This window comes from Triticum aestivum, chromosome 7B, assembly GCF_018294505.1.
Source record: "Triticum aestivum cultivar Chinese Spring chromosome 7B, IWGSC CS RefSeq v2.1, whole genome shotgun sequence".
Classification (NCBI taxonomy): domain Eukaryota; kingdom Viridiplantae; phylum Streptophyta; class Magnoliopsida; order Poales; family Poaceae; genus Triticum; species Triticum aestivum.
The window spans coordinates 692,977,075-692,991,704 of record NC_057813.1 but is presented as its reverse complement, the minus strand read 5'-3'; positions in this window follow the sequence as shown (position 1 = coordinate 692,991,704).

Genomic DNA, 14,630 nt, shown 5'->3' with positions numbered 1-14,630 from the left:
AAGGTGTAGCAAGGGGGAAAGGGAGGCGCCAGGTGTCAGGGTGCGGCTGCCCTCCCACCCCCCCCCTCTTTATATAGGGACCCCAGGGGGGAGGCGCCGGCCCTAGGAGATGTGATCTCCTAGGGGTGGCGGTGGCCAAGGGGGGAAATTTGCCCCCCAAGGCAAGTGGAGGCGCCCCCTCCCTAGGGTTCCCAACCCTAGGCGCAAAGGGGGGCCCGGGGAGGGGGCACACCAGCCTACCAGGGGCTGGTTCCCCTCCCACTTCAGCCCATGGGGCCCTTCAGGATGGGTGGCCCCACCCTGTGGACCCCCGGGACCCTTCCGGTGGTCCCGCTACAATGTCGGTGACCCTCGAAACTTTCCCGATGGCCGAAACTCGACTTCCCATATATAATTCTTTACCTCCGAACCATTCCGAAACTCCTCGTGATGTCCGGGATCTCATTCGGGACTCCGAACAACTTTTGGTTTGCTGCATACTCATATCTCTACAACCCTAGCGTCACCGAACCTTAAGTGTGTAGACCCTATGGGCTCGGGAGACACGTAGACATGACCGAGACGGCTCTCCGGTCAATAACCAATAGCGGGATCTGGATACCCATGTTGGCTCCCACATGCTCCTCTATGATCTCGTCGGATGAACCACGATGTCGAGGATTCAACCAACCCCGTATACAATTCCCTTTGTCAATCGGTACGTTACTTGCCCGAGATTCGATCGTCGGTATCCCAATACCTCGTTCAATCTCGTTACTAACAAGTCACTTTACTCGTACTATAATGCATGATCCCGAGTGGGCCCAGAGATACCTCTCCGTCATACTAAGTGACAAATCCCAGTCTCGATCCATGTCAACCCAACAGACACTTTCGGAGATACCCGTAGCATACCTTTATAGTCACCTAGTTACATTGTGACGTTTGGTACACCCAAAGCACTCCTACGGTATCCGGGAGTTACACGATCTCATGGTCTAAGGAAAAGATACTTGACATTGGAAAAGCTCTAGCAAACGAACTACACGATCTTGTACTATGCTTAGGATTGGGTCTTGTCCATCACATCATTCTCCTAATGATGTGATCCCGTTATCATTGACATCCAATGTCCATAGTCAGGAAACCATGACTATCTGTTGATCAACGAGCTAGTCAACTAGAGGCTCACTAGGGACATGTTGTGGTCTATGTATAAGCACTTGTATTACGATTTCCAGATAATACAGTTATAGCATGAATAAAAGACAATTATCATGAATAAGGAAATATAATAATAATCCTTTTATTATTGCTTCTAGGGCCATACCACTTACACTAGAGTCAATAATCTAGTTACATTGTGATGAATTGAACACCCATAGAGTTCTGGTGTGGATCATGTTTTGCTCGCGGAAGAGGTTTAGTCAATGGATCTGCGACATTCAGATCCGTATGTACTTTGCAAATATCTATGTCTCCATCTCGAACATTTTCATGGATGGAGTTGAAACGACACTTGATGTGCCTGGTCTTCTTGTGAAACTTGGGCTCCTTGGCAAGGGCAATAGCTCCAGTGTTGTCACAGAAGAGAGTGATCGGCCCCGACGCATTGGGTATGACTCCTAGGTCGGTGATGAACTCCTTCATCCATGTTGCTTCATGCACTGCCTCCGAGGCTGCCATGTACTCCGCTTCACATGTAGATCCCGCCATGACGCTCTGCTTGCAACTGCACCAGCTTACTGCTCCATGATTCAACATATACACGTATCCGGTTTGTGACTTAGAGTCATCCAGATCAGTGTCGAAGCTAGCATCGACGTAACCCTTTACGACGAACTCTTCGTCACCTCCATAAACGAGAAACATGTCCTTTGTCCTTTTCAGGTACTTAAGGATATTCTTGACCGTTGTCCACTGTTCCTTGCCGGGATTAGTTTGGTACCTTCCTACCAAACTTACGGCAAGGTTTACATCAGGTCTGGTACACAGCATGGCATACGTAATAGATCCTATGGCTGAGGCATAGGGGATGACACTCATCTCTTCTTTATCTTCTGCTGTGGTCGGGCATTGAGCCGAGCTCAATCTCACACCTTGCAATATAGGCAAGGACCCTTTCTTGGACTGATCCATATTGAACTTCTTCAATATCTTATCAAGGTATGTGCTTTGTGAAAGACCTATGAGGCGTCTCGATCTATCCCTATAGATCTTGATGCCTAATATGTAAGCAACTTCTCCAAGGTCCTTCATTGAAAAACACTTATTCAAGTAGGCCTTAATGCTGTTCAAAAGTTCTATATCATTTCCCATCAAAAGTATGTCATCTACATATAATATGAGAAATTCTACAGAGCTCCCTCTCACTTTCTTGTAAATGCAGGCTTCTCCACAAGTCTGCATAAACCCAAATGCTTTGATCATCTCATCAAATCGAATGTTCCAACTCCGAGATGCTTGCACCAGCCCATAAATGGATCACTGAAGCTTGCATACCTTGTTAGCATTCTTAGGATCGATAAAACCTTCCGGCTGCATCATATACAGTTCTTCCTTAAGATAGCCGTTAAGGAATGCCGTTTTGACGTCCATCTACCATATCTCATAATCATAGTATGCGTCAATTGCTAACATGATTCGGACGGACTTCAGCTTCATTACGGGAGAGAAAGTCTCATCGTAGTCAACCCCTTGAACTTGTCGATAACCCTTAGTGACAAGTCGAGCTTTATAGATTGTAACATTACCATCCGCGTCCGTCTTCTTCTTAAAGATCCATTTGTTTTCTATCGCTCGCCGGTCATCGGGCAAGTCTGTCAAAGTCCATACTTCGTTTTCATACATGGATTCTATCTCGGATTGCATGGCTTCAAGCCATTTGTTGGAATCTGGGCCCGCCATCGCTTCTTCATAGTTTGAAGGTTCACCGTTGTCTAATAACATGATTTCCAGGACAGGGTTGCCATACCACTCTGGTGTGGAACGTGTCCTTGTGGACCTACGAAGTTCAGTAGCAACTTGATCCGAAGTACCTTGATCATCATCATTAATTTCGTCTCCAGTTGGTGTAGGCACCACAGGAACATTTTCCTGAGCTGCACTACTTTCCGGTTCAAGAGGTAGTACTTCATCAAGTTATACTTTCCTCCCACTTACTCCTTTTGAGAGAAACTGTTTTGCCAGAAAGGATCCGTTCTTGGCAACAAAGATCTTGCCTTTGGATCTAAGGTAGAAGGTACACCCAATGGTTTCCTTAGGGTATCCTATGAAGACGCATTTTTCCGACTTGGGTTCGAGCTTTTCAGGTTGAAGTTTCTTGACATAAGCATCGCATCCCCAAACTTTTAGAAATGACAGCTTAGGTTTCTCCCCAAACCATAATTCATATGGTGTCGTCTCAACGGATTTAGACGGTGCCCTATTTAAAGTGAATGTAGCTGTCTATAGAGCGTATCCCCAAAATGATAGCGGTAAATCGGTAAGAGACATCATAGATCGCACCATATCCAATAGAGTGCGATTACGACTTTCGGACACACCGTTACGCTGAGGTGTTCCAAGCGGCGTGAGTTGTGAAACGATTCCACATTTCCTTAAGTGCGTACCAAATTCGTGACTTAAATATTCTCCTCCACGATCTGATCATAAGAACTTTATTTTTCGGTCATGTTGATTCTCTACTTCATTCTGAAATTCCTTGAACTTTTCAAAGGTCTCAGACTTGTGTTTCATCAAGTAGACATACCCATATCTACTCAAGTCATCAGTGAGAGTGAGAACATAATGATATCCTCCGCGAGCCTCAACGCTCATTGGACCGCACACATTAGTATGTATGATTTCCAATAAGTTGGTTGCTCGCTCCATTGTTCCGGAGAACGGAGTCTTGGTCATTTTGTCCATTAGGCATAGTTCGCATGTGTCAAATGATTCATAATTGAGAGACTCTAAAAGTCCATCAGCATGGAGCTTCTTCATGCGCTTGACACCAATGTGACCAAGCGGCAGTGCCACAAGTATGTGGGACTATCGTTATCAACTTTACATCTTTTGGTATTCACACTATGAATATGTGTAACATTACATTCGAGATTCATTAAGAATAAACCATTGACAATCGGAGCATGACCATATAGCATATCTCTCATATAAATAGAACAACCATTATTCTCGGATTTAAATGAGTAGCCATCTCGTATTAAACAAGATCCAGATACAATATTCATGCTCAAACTTGGCACTAAATAACAATTATTGAGGTTTAAAACTAATCCCGTGGGTAAATGTAGAGGTAGCGTGCCGACAGCGATCACATCAACCTTGGAACCATTCCCGACGCGCATCGTCACCTCATCCTTCGCCAGTCTCCGCTTATTCCGCAGCTCCTGCTGTGAGTTACAAATATGAACAACGGCACAGGTATCAAATACCCAGGAGTTACTACGAGTACTGGTAAGGTACACATCAATTACATGTATATCACATATACCTTTAGTGTTGTCAGACTTCTTGTCCGCTAAGTATTTGGGGTAGTTCCGCTTCCAGTGACCGTTCCTTTTGCAATAAAAGCACTCAGTCTCAGGCTTGGGTCCATTCTTTGACTTCTTCCTGGCAACTGGCTTACTGGGCGCGGCAACATCTTTGTCGTCCTTCTTGAAGTTCTTCTTACCGTTGCCCTTCTTGAACTTGGTGGTTTTATTGACCATCAAAACTTGATGTTCCTTCTTGATTTCTACCTCTGCTGACTTCAGCATTGAAAATACTTCAGGAATAGTTTTCACCATCCCCTGCATATTGTAGTTCATCACAAAGCTCTTATAGCTCGGTGGGAGCGAATGAAGGATTCTGTCAATGACCGCCTCGTCCGGGAGGTTAATGTCCAGCTGGCACAAGCGGTTGTGCAACCCAGACATTTTGAGTATGTGCTCACTGCCAGAACTATTTTCCTCCAGATTACAACTATAGAACTTGTCGGAGAATTCATATCTCTCGACCCGGGCATGAGCTTGGAAAACCATTTTCAGCTCCTCGAACATCTCATATGCTCCGTGTTGCTCAAAACGCTTTTGGAGCCCCGGTTCTAAGCTGTAAAGCATGCCGCACTGAATGAGGGAGTAATCATCAGCACGTAACTGCCAGGCGTTCATAACGTCTTGGTTCTATGGGATGGGTGCTTCACCTAGGGGTCCTTCTAGGACATATGCTTCTTGGCAGCTATGAGGATGATCCTCAGGTTCCGGACCCAGTCTGTATAGTTGCTGCCATCATCTTTTAGCTTGGTTTTCTCTAGGAACTCGTTGAAGTTCATGTTGACATGAGTGTTGGCCATTTGATCTACAAGACATTTTTGCAAATATTTTAGGCTAAGTTCATGATGATTAAGTTCATCTAATCAAATTATTAATGAACTCCCACTCAGATTAGACATCCCTTTAGTCATCTAAGTGTTACATGATCCGAGTCGACTAGGCCGTGTCCGATCATCACGTGAGACAGACTAGTCATCATCGGTGAACATCTCCATGTTGATCGTATCTTCCATACGACTCATGTTTGACCTTTCGGTCTCTGTGTTCCGAGGCCATGTCTGTACATGCTAGGCTCGTCAAGTTAACCTAAGTGTTTTGCATGTGTAAAACTGTCTTACACCCGTTGTATGTGAACGTAGGAATCTATCACACCCGATCATCACGTGGTGCTTCGAAACGACGAACTTTAGCAACGGCACACAGTTAGGGGGAACACTTTCTTGAAATTATTATGAGGGATCATCTTATTTACTACCGTCGTTCTAAGTAAACAAGATGCACAAAAATAATAAACATCACATGCAATTAAATAGTAGTGACATGATATGGCCAATATCATATAGCTCCTTTGATCTCCATCTTCGGGGCTCCATGATCATCTTTCTCACCGGCATGACACCATGATCTCCATCATCATGATCTCCATCATCGTGTCTCCATGAAGTTGCTTGCCAACTATTACTTCTACTACTATGGCTAACGGTTTAGCAATAAAGTAAAGTAATTACATGGTGTTAAATCATTGACACGCATGTCATACAATAATTAAGACAACTCCTATGGCTCCTGCCGGTTGTCATACTCATCGACATGCAAGTCGTGATTCCTATTACAAGAACATGATCTCATACATCACAATATATCATTCATCATTCATCACAACTTTTGGCCATATCACATCACATAGCAATTGCTGCAAAAATAAGTTAGACGTCCTCTAATTGTTGTTGCATCTTTTACGTGGCTGCAATAGGGTTCTAGCAAGAACGTTTTCTTACCTACGAAAAACCACAACGTGATTTGTCAACTTCTATTTACCCTTCATAAGGACCCTTTTCATCGAATCCGCTCCAACTAAAGTGGGAGAGACAGACACCCGCTAGCCACCTCATGCAACTGGTGCATGTCAGTCGGTGGAACCTGTCTCACGCAAGCGTACGTGTAAGGTCGGTCCGGGCCGCTTCATCCCACAATACCGCTGAAACAAAATAAGACTAGTAGTGGCAAGAAAGTTCACAACATCTACGCCCACAACAAATTTGTGTTCTACTCGTGCAATAGAGAACTACGCATAAACCTGGCTCTGATACCACTGTTGGGGAACGTTGCATAAAATAAAAAAAATTCTACGTTCACCAAGATCAATCTATGAGTTCATCTAGCAACGAGAGAGAGGAGTGCATCTACATACCCTTGTAGATCGCGAGCGGAAGCGTTCAAGATAACGGGGTTGAGGGAGTCGTACTCGTCGTGATCCAAATCACCGGAGATCCTAGCGCCGAAAGGATGGCATCTCCGCGTTCAACACACGTACGGTCAGCGTGACGTCTCCTCCTTCTTGATCCAGCAAGGGGGAAGGAGAGGTTGATGAAGATCCAGCAGCACGACGGCGTGGTGGTGGATGCAGCAGGGATCCCGGCAGGGCTTCGCCAAGCGTCTACGGGAGGGAGAGGTGTAGCAAGGGGGAAAGGGAGGCGCCAGGTGTCAGGGTGCGTCTGCCCTCCCACCCTCCTCTTTATATAGGGACCCCAGGGGGGTGCCGGCCCTAGGAGATGGGATCTCCTGGGGGGGCGGCGGCCAAGGGGGGAAACTTGCCCCCCAAGGCAAGTGGAGGCGCCCCCTCCCCTAGGGTTCCCAACCCTAGGTGCAGAGGGGGGCCCAGCGGGGGGCGCACAAGCCCACCAGGGGCTGGTTACCCTCCCACTTCAGCCCATGGGGCCCTCCGAGATGGGTGGCCCCACCCGGTGGACGCCCGGGACCCTTCCGGTGGTCCCGATACAATACCGGTGACCCCTGAAACTTTCCCGATGGCCGAAACTCGACTTCCCATATATAATTATTTACCTCCGGACCATTCCAGAACTCCTCGTGATGTCCAGGATCTCATCCGGGACTCCGAACAACTTTCGGTTTGCTGCATACTCATATCTCTACAACCCTAGCATCACCGAACCTTAAGTGTGTAGACCCTACGGGTTCGGGAGACACGTAGACATGACCGAGACAGCTCTCCGGTCAATAACCAATAGCGGGATCTGGATACCATGTTGGCTCCCACATGCTCCTCGATGATCTCATCGGATGAACCATGATGTCGAGGATTCAAGCAACCCCGTATACAATTCCCTTTGTTAATCGGTACGTTACTTGGCCGAGATTCGATCGTCGGTACCCCAATACCTTGTTCAATCTCGTTACCGTCAAGTCACTTTACTCGTACTGTAATGCATGATCCCGTGACCAGACACTTGGTCACTTTGAGCTTATTATGATGATGCATTACCGAGTGAGCCCAGAGATACCTCTCCGTCATACGGAGTGACAAATCCTAGTCTCGATCCGTGTCAACCCAACAGACACTTTTGGAGATATCCGTAGCATACCTTTATAGTCACCCAGTTATGTTGTGACGTTTGGTACACCCAAAGCACTCCTACGGTATCCGGGAGTTGCACGATCTCATGGTCTAAGGAAAAGATACTTGACATTGGAAAAGCTCTAGCAAATGAACTACACGATCTTGTACTATGCTCAGGATTGGGTCTTGTCCATCACATCATTCTCCTAATGATGTGATCCCATTATCATTGACATCCAATGTCCATAGTCAGGAAACCATGACTATCTGTTGATCAACGAGCTAGTCAACTAGAGGCTCACTAGGGACATGTTGTGGTCTATGTATTCACACGTGTATTATAATTTCCAGATAATACAATTATAGCATGAATAAAAGACAATTATCATGAACAAGGAAATATAATAATAATCCTTTTATTATTGCCTCTAGGGCATATTTCCAACATTATGAACATAGGAAATGTCGTACTCGGACGACGAAAACCGCCCGGGGGAGTGCGACTGGTGCCACGACGACCGAGGTATGTGCGACATGTTCCTTGAGCTGGACGAAGATCGGCGCTTCAGCATTAAGCTTGAGGAGACCTTCAATGTTGAAATGGTACGCAACGACGACAATATTTTTTTTTCATAATTAAGCACGACTTAAACTATTGAAATGTGTACTTTTCATCTTTTCCAATTTGACTAGCTTATCCCATGCTATGCAAGACGCTATGTCTTGGACATGATGGGTTTTGAAGACCATGAAAGTATGGAAACAAAGAAAATTCACCTAAGGACCCATCATGGTGTCGATTTTGAAGTAAAGATGTACAATTCTGAGAGTGTAAGCCATTTTGGTTGCAAAAATTGGGAAGCACTTTGCAAGATGTATGATTTTGATGTCGGTATACTTGTTACCATGAATCTTGGTGATCCTAAAATCGAGCAAGACAATTTGGACATTTGGGTCCTTGTTGATACGCTTCCAATTCTTCCCCTATGTGAGTTTCTCAAACATAGTTATTAAGTAATTTATATTTTTTATTTCAAAATAGTTGACAGCTTATTTTCATTGACAACTTATTTTCATTCTTCAAAGAATTTGCGGAAGATGGTAGACAAAACCCACTACACCGATGGCTCCGAATTAACTTATAAGGAGAAAAATCATCTGATACATTTTGTACTGATCTTGAGAATTACAATATCTACAATCGAACTCCTCAACATCATGGTCAATATGTGCCACTAGTGCACGTGTTGAACTACGGTAACTACTATGGAGATACCATGGTAATATTTTTTACTATTACGACATCCGTGCATCTTTTGCATACTTCTAAAACTAGTACATCATTGCTAACTACGAAGTTATTACTATGTTTTTCAACAGATAATCCCAAATGATTGTGTGCCTCATATGATGTATCAGCACGGTCGCCTTGATGTTTTGAACATACAACCAGGTTGTCCTACGAATCTCAACTGTCCATACCGGATTTCTAAAAGAAGTGGAGACATGGCAATCAAAGAATGGAAAAAATGTATGGACAGTCGTAAGGAGGTTCTTGGAAGCAAAAGGAAGCGAAGCGCTAGAATTGGAGACATGATGATCTTCATTCTCCATAATGGAGAGTCACGGTCTATATTGTTTTATGCTATTTTACCTTAAAGAGGGTATTTATACCTAATACTGATGATCATGTGCTAATAACAATTAAGTAGGGTTGGTTCGATCACTATGAGGATGATGATTGTATGACTTGTTATTAATAACGAGTAGAAGTTGTATGATGATGATTAATTAGTAGGACTTGTTATTATATATGATGATGCATGATGCGAGCGGGTGAAATGAACATGGATTGGATTGAAGTGAAGGCAACATGCATGTGGTGCATGTCGAAAGTAGTACAATCCAAACTTGATCAAGTTAGGATTAGTATTACTTTCGACATGCACCACATGTTGCCTTCACTTCAATTGAAGCCACGTTAACGTTAGGCATAGCAGTAGCGTTGGTAAACCAAGCACGGAGATATATAAGAGAGGACACTTCTCTCTATTAGCTAGCTAATAACAACCTAAATTAACCCCCCAAAACCCCTAAACCAGCCCTTTCAAAAAACAAACAAAAACCTCAGCTCCAGCCAGCTGCTGACGCGTGGATGCCTATTGGTCCCGGTTGGTGTCACCAACCGGGACCAAAGGCCCCCCTGCCTGGGCTGGCCGAAGCAGCCACGTGGAGGCCCATCTGTCCCGGTTCGTGTAAGAACCGGGGCTAAAGGCCAAGGGCATTATTAACGACCTTTTAGTCCCGGTTCCAAAATCGGGAAAGAAGGCCCTTACGGACCGGGACAAAAGGCCCTTTTTCTACTAGTGATGCATGTGTTCCATCGAACCACGCATGTGACGTGCATGTGCACAAGGGACACGTTTGGATTTGTCTTCATAGACCAAGAAGAGCCACGTGAGGGGAACATATCTGGTGCACCAAGGCAATAGGTGCTACCAGGTGCACAGGACAGCGTTGCACATTAAAAAATGTTTGAAAAAGTTTAGTGCATTGAAACAATATCAATGTTTGTTGTCACAAAAATTCCAATCAAAAATTGAAATGTTGCTCGAGATACAAAAATGACAAATTTGACATTAATGTGCTAATGGGCCAAACTGAAGCCCAATTTGCGTCATGTAGTATTCAGTGTCAAATTTGTATCTTAAACAATGTTTCGAACTTTAATATGTATTTTTGTGACAACATACATTGATATTGTGTCTATGCACTAAATGTTTTCAATTTTTTTTAACAATTTTGAATGTGCATCGGTAGCATCAATTGGCCTGGTGCAACAGATACATTTGGGGCTCTCAGACTCTGGGTTGTGCCCAAGCCAGGCCATGGATAACTTGTTGTGGACGATCCAAGTACGAACTGACATGAAGCAGTCCAGATGTGCGGAGCTCCTATTCGGCATGTTCGGCGCCGCGGAAGCAAAGCGGCGCCCACTACAACGCCTAGTGGGCCGGCTCACGGACACACAAAACTTTCTCGTGAAAAAACATCGAAAAAATATGGCAGTACGATGAATCGAACTCGCACCGCTGCACTGCAAGATTATTCAGCTAGTCACTCCACTATCCGAACACTAGTGATTGATAGCAACGCAAAAAAAATTAGGACCATAACACCCGCGCTATTTATTACGCAATACCACTTAGATGTTTTAAGTATTAGATCTTTTTTTTTGGAAAAAATGATATTTTAATAAAAAAAGTTCATTCATTCTTGAAAAAAATTATCAAAGTTGAAACAGAAGTTCATCTGTTAGAAAGAAATTTCATCAAATAAGAAAAAAGTTCATCGATTTTAGAAAAAGTTCAATGAATTTCAAAAAAGTTCAACGATTTTGAAAAAAGGTCATCAATTTTCCAAAAAAGTTCCTCGAATTTCAAAAAATTTCATCGATTTTGAAAAAAGATGATCAAATTTTAAAAAAGGTTCACTGAATTTTAAAAATGTTCATGTAATCTGAAAACAATCATCGGTTTGAAAGAAATTCATCGAATTTGAAAAATCATTCATCAAATTAGAAAAAAGTTCATCAATTTTTAAAAACACGCAATTCCTTAAAAATATCACGCATTTTAAAAAAAAGCTAAGGAAAAAAAGGAAAAACTGAATAAAACTGTCCGTAAACTAAACCGCAACCAGGAAACACCGAGCTTCCAAAAACAAGGCTTTCCTGAACCACACGAAACGAAATGAAATGCGGAAGGGAAGTCACTTAGCGCACTACAAGGGCGTTGGCGTGGTGGTTGGAGCTCAGCTACGACGACAAGCGGGGCACGGATTTGCATTATGGTTCTCTTTCCTTTTGAATATTTCTGGAAAATAAAAAAAATAGAATGGGCCGGCCCAGCTTGGACTGCTTCAGGTGCCCGTTTACAAATTGCCCTGTAACGGGCGCCTGAAGCGCCAGATAAGATTCACCCCGGGCGTGACACAACAGACAGACTTGTTCGTGCCATCGACCTTTAATGACTAGCTAGCTTAGATAAGAATTTAGACTCGGGTTTTATTACATCAAAAAGAGAGTGAAAAATAAAAATAGGCGTTCATTCATGTTGGTAGCCTGTAGCAATGGAGTAAATTGTATCACACCTCCAACCTAACGGCTGCTGGCAACAAGTACTAGGGGTTTGAATGCATTGTAGCAAATGTATAAGACGGCGTCATGGTTATATACACTTCAGACTCTTTGTCCACCACTCAAGGCGTTGATCTCACTCTATAGGCCTCCCTCTTCTTTGTGTCAAAACTCAAACACCATTCTAAATATACTAAACCTAGCCAGGCTTAATTTATCAGGTTTTTTTGACTTTTTCCAATCAGTAAAAACCTGGCCAATGGGGACCTGCCACGTTATTTATTGGGGGATCTTGGAGGGTACATCTTCAGGTGGATCTAGCTATTTTGCATGAGATTGGTTCTTCTCATCAACCTGGCGGCATGGGTGGTGGCTGTCTTTGATTTTGTTTCTGTCGCCGCTTAAATCTCTATTCCCGGTGTTTCTGGATGCCTCTTGATTTGATCTCTTTCTTTCCTGAAGACTCCCTTCATCACTGCTTCGCCGCCGTATGCTCCTATAAATTCTCCTCTTTCCCATCATGATGTCGGCTCAGGCTGGACGTACCGAGCGGGCTTTTCGGCCCGCTCGTGGCCCGTTCGGTCTTGGCCCGCTCGGTCCTGGCTCGCTATAGAAATTGGACGGTCCGGTCTGCCAAATTGGGCCCGAAAAAATGTCGGTCCGGTCCGGTCTTTAACCGGGCCGACCGAGCGGACCGAGAAAACACAGCGACAGCCGCCGCCGTTCCTCGTCGTCGCGGCCACGGGCAGCCCTGGGGTGAACCACTGTGTCTCAGAGCTTGCCCTACCCTTCCATTCTCACGTCCCCGTTTCGTCCCAGCATCTTGCCGCCGCTCGCCGTCGCTGTCGTGTGTGCACCGCAGCCGCTCTCGAGTTCTCGACCATGGCATCGACCACAACTGTTGCACCAATTCATGCCATGGCAGCACTTTTCGCCGTGGAGACAAAGACAAGTGCCATGGCAGCCACTTCAGCAGAGCAAGCACGCACGTAGGCCACCAATCGGATCGTGGGAGAACGCTCTGCCGTGATTTTTGGATCGTGGGAGAAATGCTCGGCCCTGATTTTTGGATCATGGGAGTAATGGTTTGCCGTGACTTTCACGTCCAACAGATTAGGCAAGTACAGTATTGTTTTGGAAGGCTCAAAATTTGGCGGCGGCTTCCTCTAATCACGCGTCATCGATCCCACGCAGTTGTTCCTTTTATTATGCCGAACAGAGAATAGAAAGTACGAGAGAAAATGGAATTGATCCAAAAATCATGGCGTCATTTGACGACCTTCTCCACGTTAGATTTGATCCGCTAATCAGGGCAAGGCCCGCACAGCGAAAATCATGGGCTCATGCACGCGCAACATTACTTGCATGCAACAGAAAAACTGCTAAGAAATACATCGTGTGCTGGTTCATGGGTTAGTAAGCTACCAAGATGGGATCATTATTAATCGAGAGCGAACCAAAAAAGATTTTAGGGAGGGTAATATATGATGAGATGCTTCCATACCATAACAACAGCCGGTAGAACACCAGGAGAAACTATCATTTTTTCCACTATATATGTGCAGTAGAGTATCAAGTAGACTGCCCACACAACTCCCTCGGATGGGCGTGTATAAACTGGAAGGCCGAAACGAAAGTCCACCCACAAACCACCCCTACATGAAGTCTCGCATGCAACATCCCCCGGCGCCGGACACACTACTCACCTCTTGGTTGACGCCTACTACCAGTTGTGTGCCGCCGCCAGAATCAGCGTGGTGCTAGGGTTCCCCGTTCATCTAACACTGGTGGAAAAAGGGCCTTTGGTCGCGGTTCGCAACTGCCATTAGTCGCGGTTGCGCAACCGCGACCGAACGGGCGCGACTAAAGGCCCCCCCCTTTTAGTCGCGGTTGCTTAAGAACCGCGACTAAAGGCCCGTCCACGTGGGCGCCAGGTGGCCGTCGGGGCGGAGGACCTTTAGTCGCGGTTCTTGTGGCTAACCGCGACTAAAGGCCGCCACAGGTTTTTGAAAAAAAAAATTGAAATTTGTTTTTTCAAATTTCTGAATTATTTTAACCTCTAGTCTCTAATCACCACCCCTCATTACTTCTCAATTTATTCTTTTATCACCCCTCATCATTCCAAATCATCTAACTTCCCAACCGGTCACCCATCCCTCTCACTACTCCAGCCCAAGCACGCTTAACTTCCGGGTTCTATTCTCCCACGCTCCAAGTCTGCACTTGTTGTTTTCCTGACAATAATAAGATATCAATCCTATTAACCTTCAGGAATTTTGCTTGAGCATGAAGTGACACATTTCACTGTTTGAGTTTGAAACTATTGTTTTAAAAAACAATAATTATTTAGTAACACTAATATTTCTTGAATAATTAGTTTGACCATTGTTTGACCACAGTTGACCACAGTTTGACCAGATTTGACCAAAATTGAAATAATTAAAATAATTATTTAGTAACACTAATATTCTAGAATAATTAGTTTGACCATTGTTTGACCATAGTTTGCCCACTGTTTGAATATTTTTCAATTTTTTCCACTCTAGATCTTACAAGCCCCGTAACTTTTTTTCTATTAGGTTTTTGAGGATTTTGAAAATGTTTAACGGGGTTCCCATAT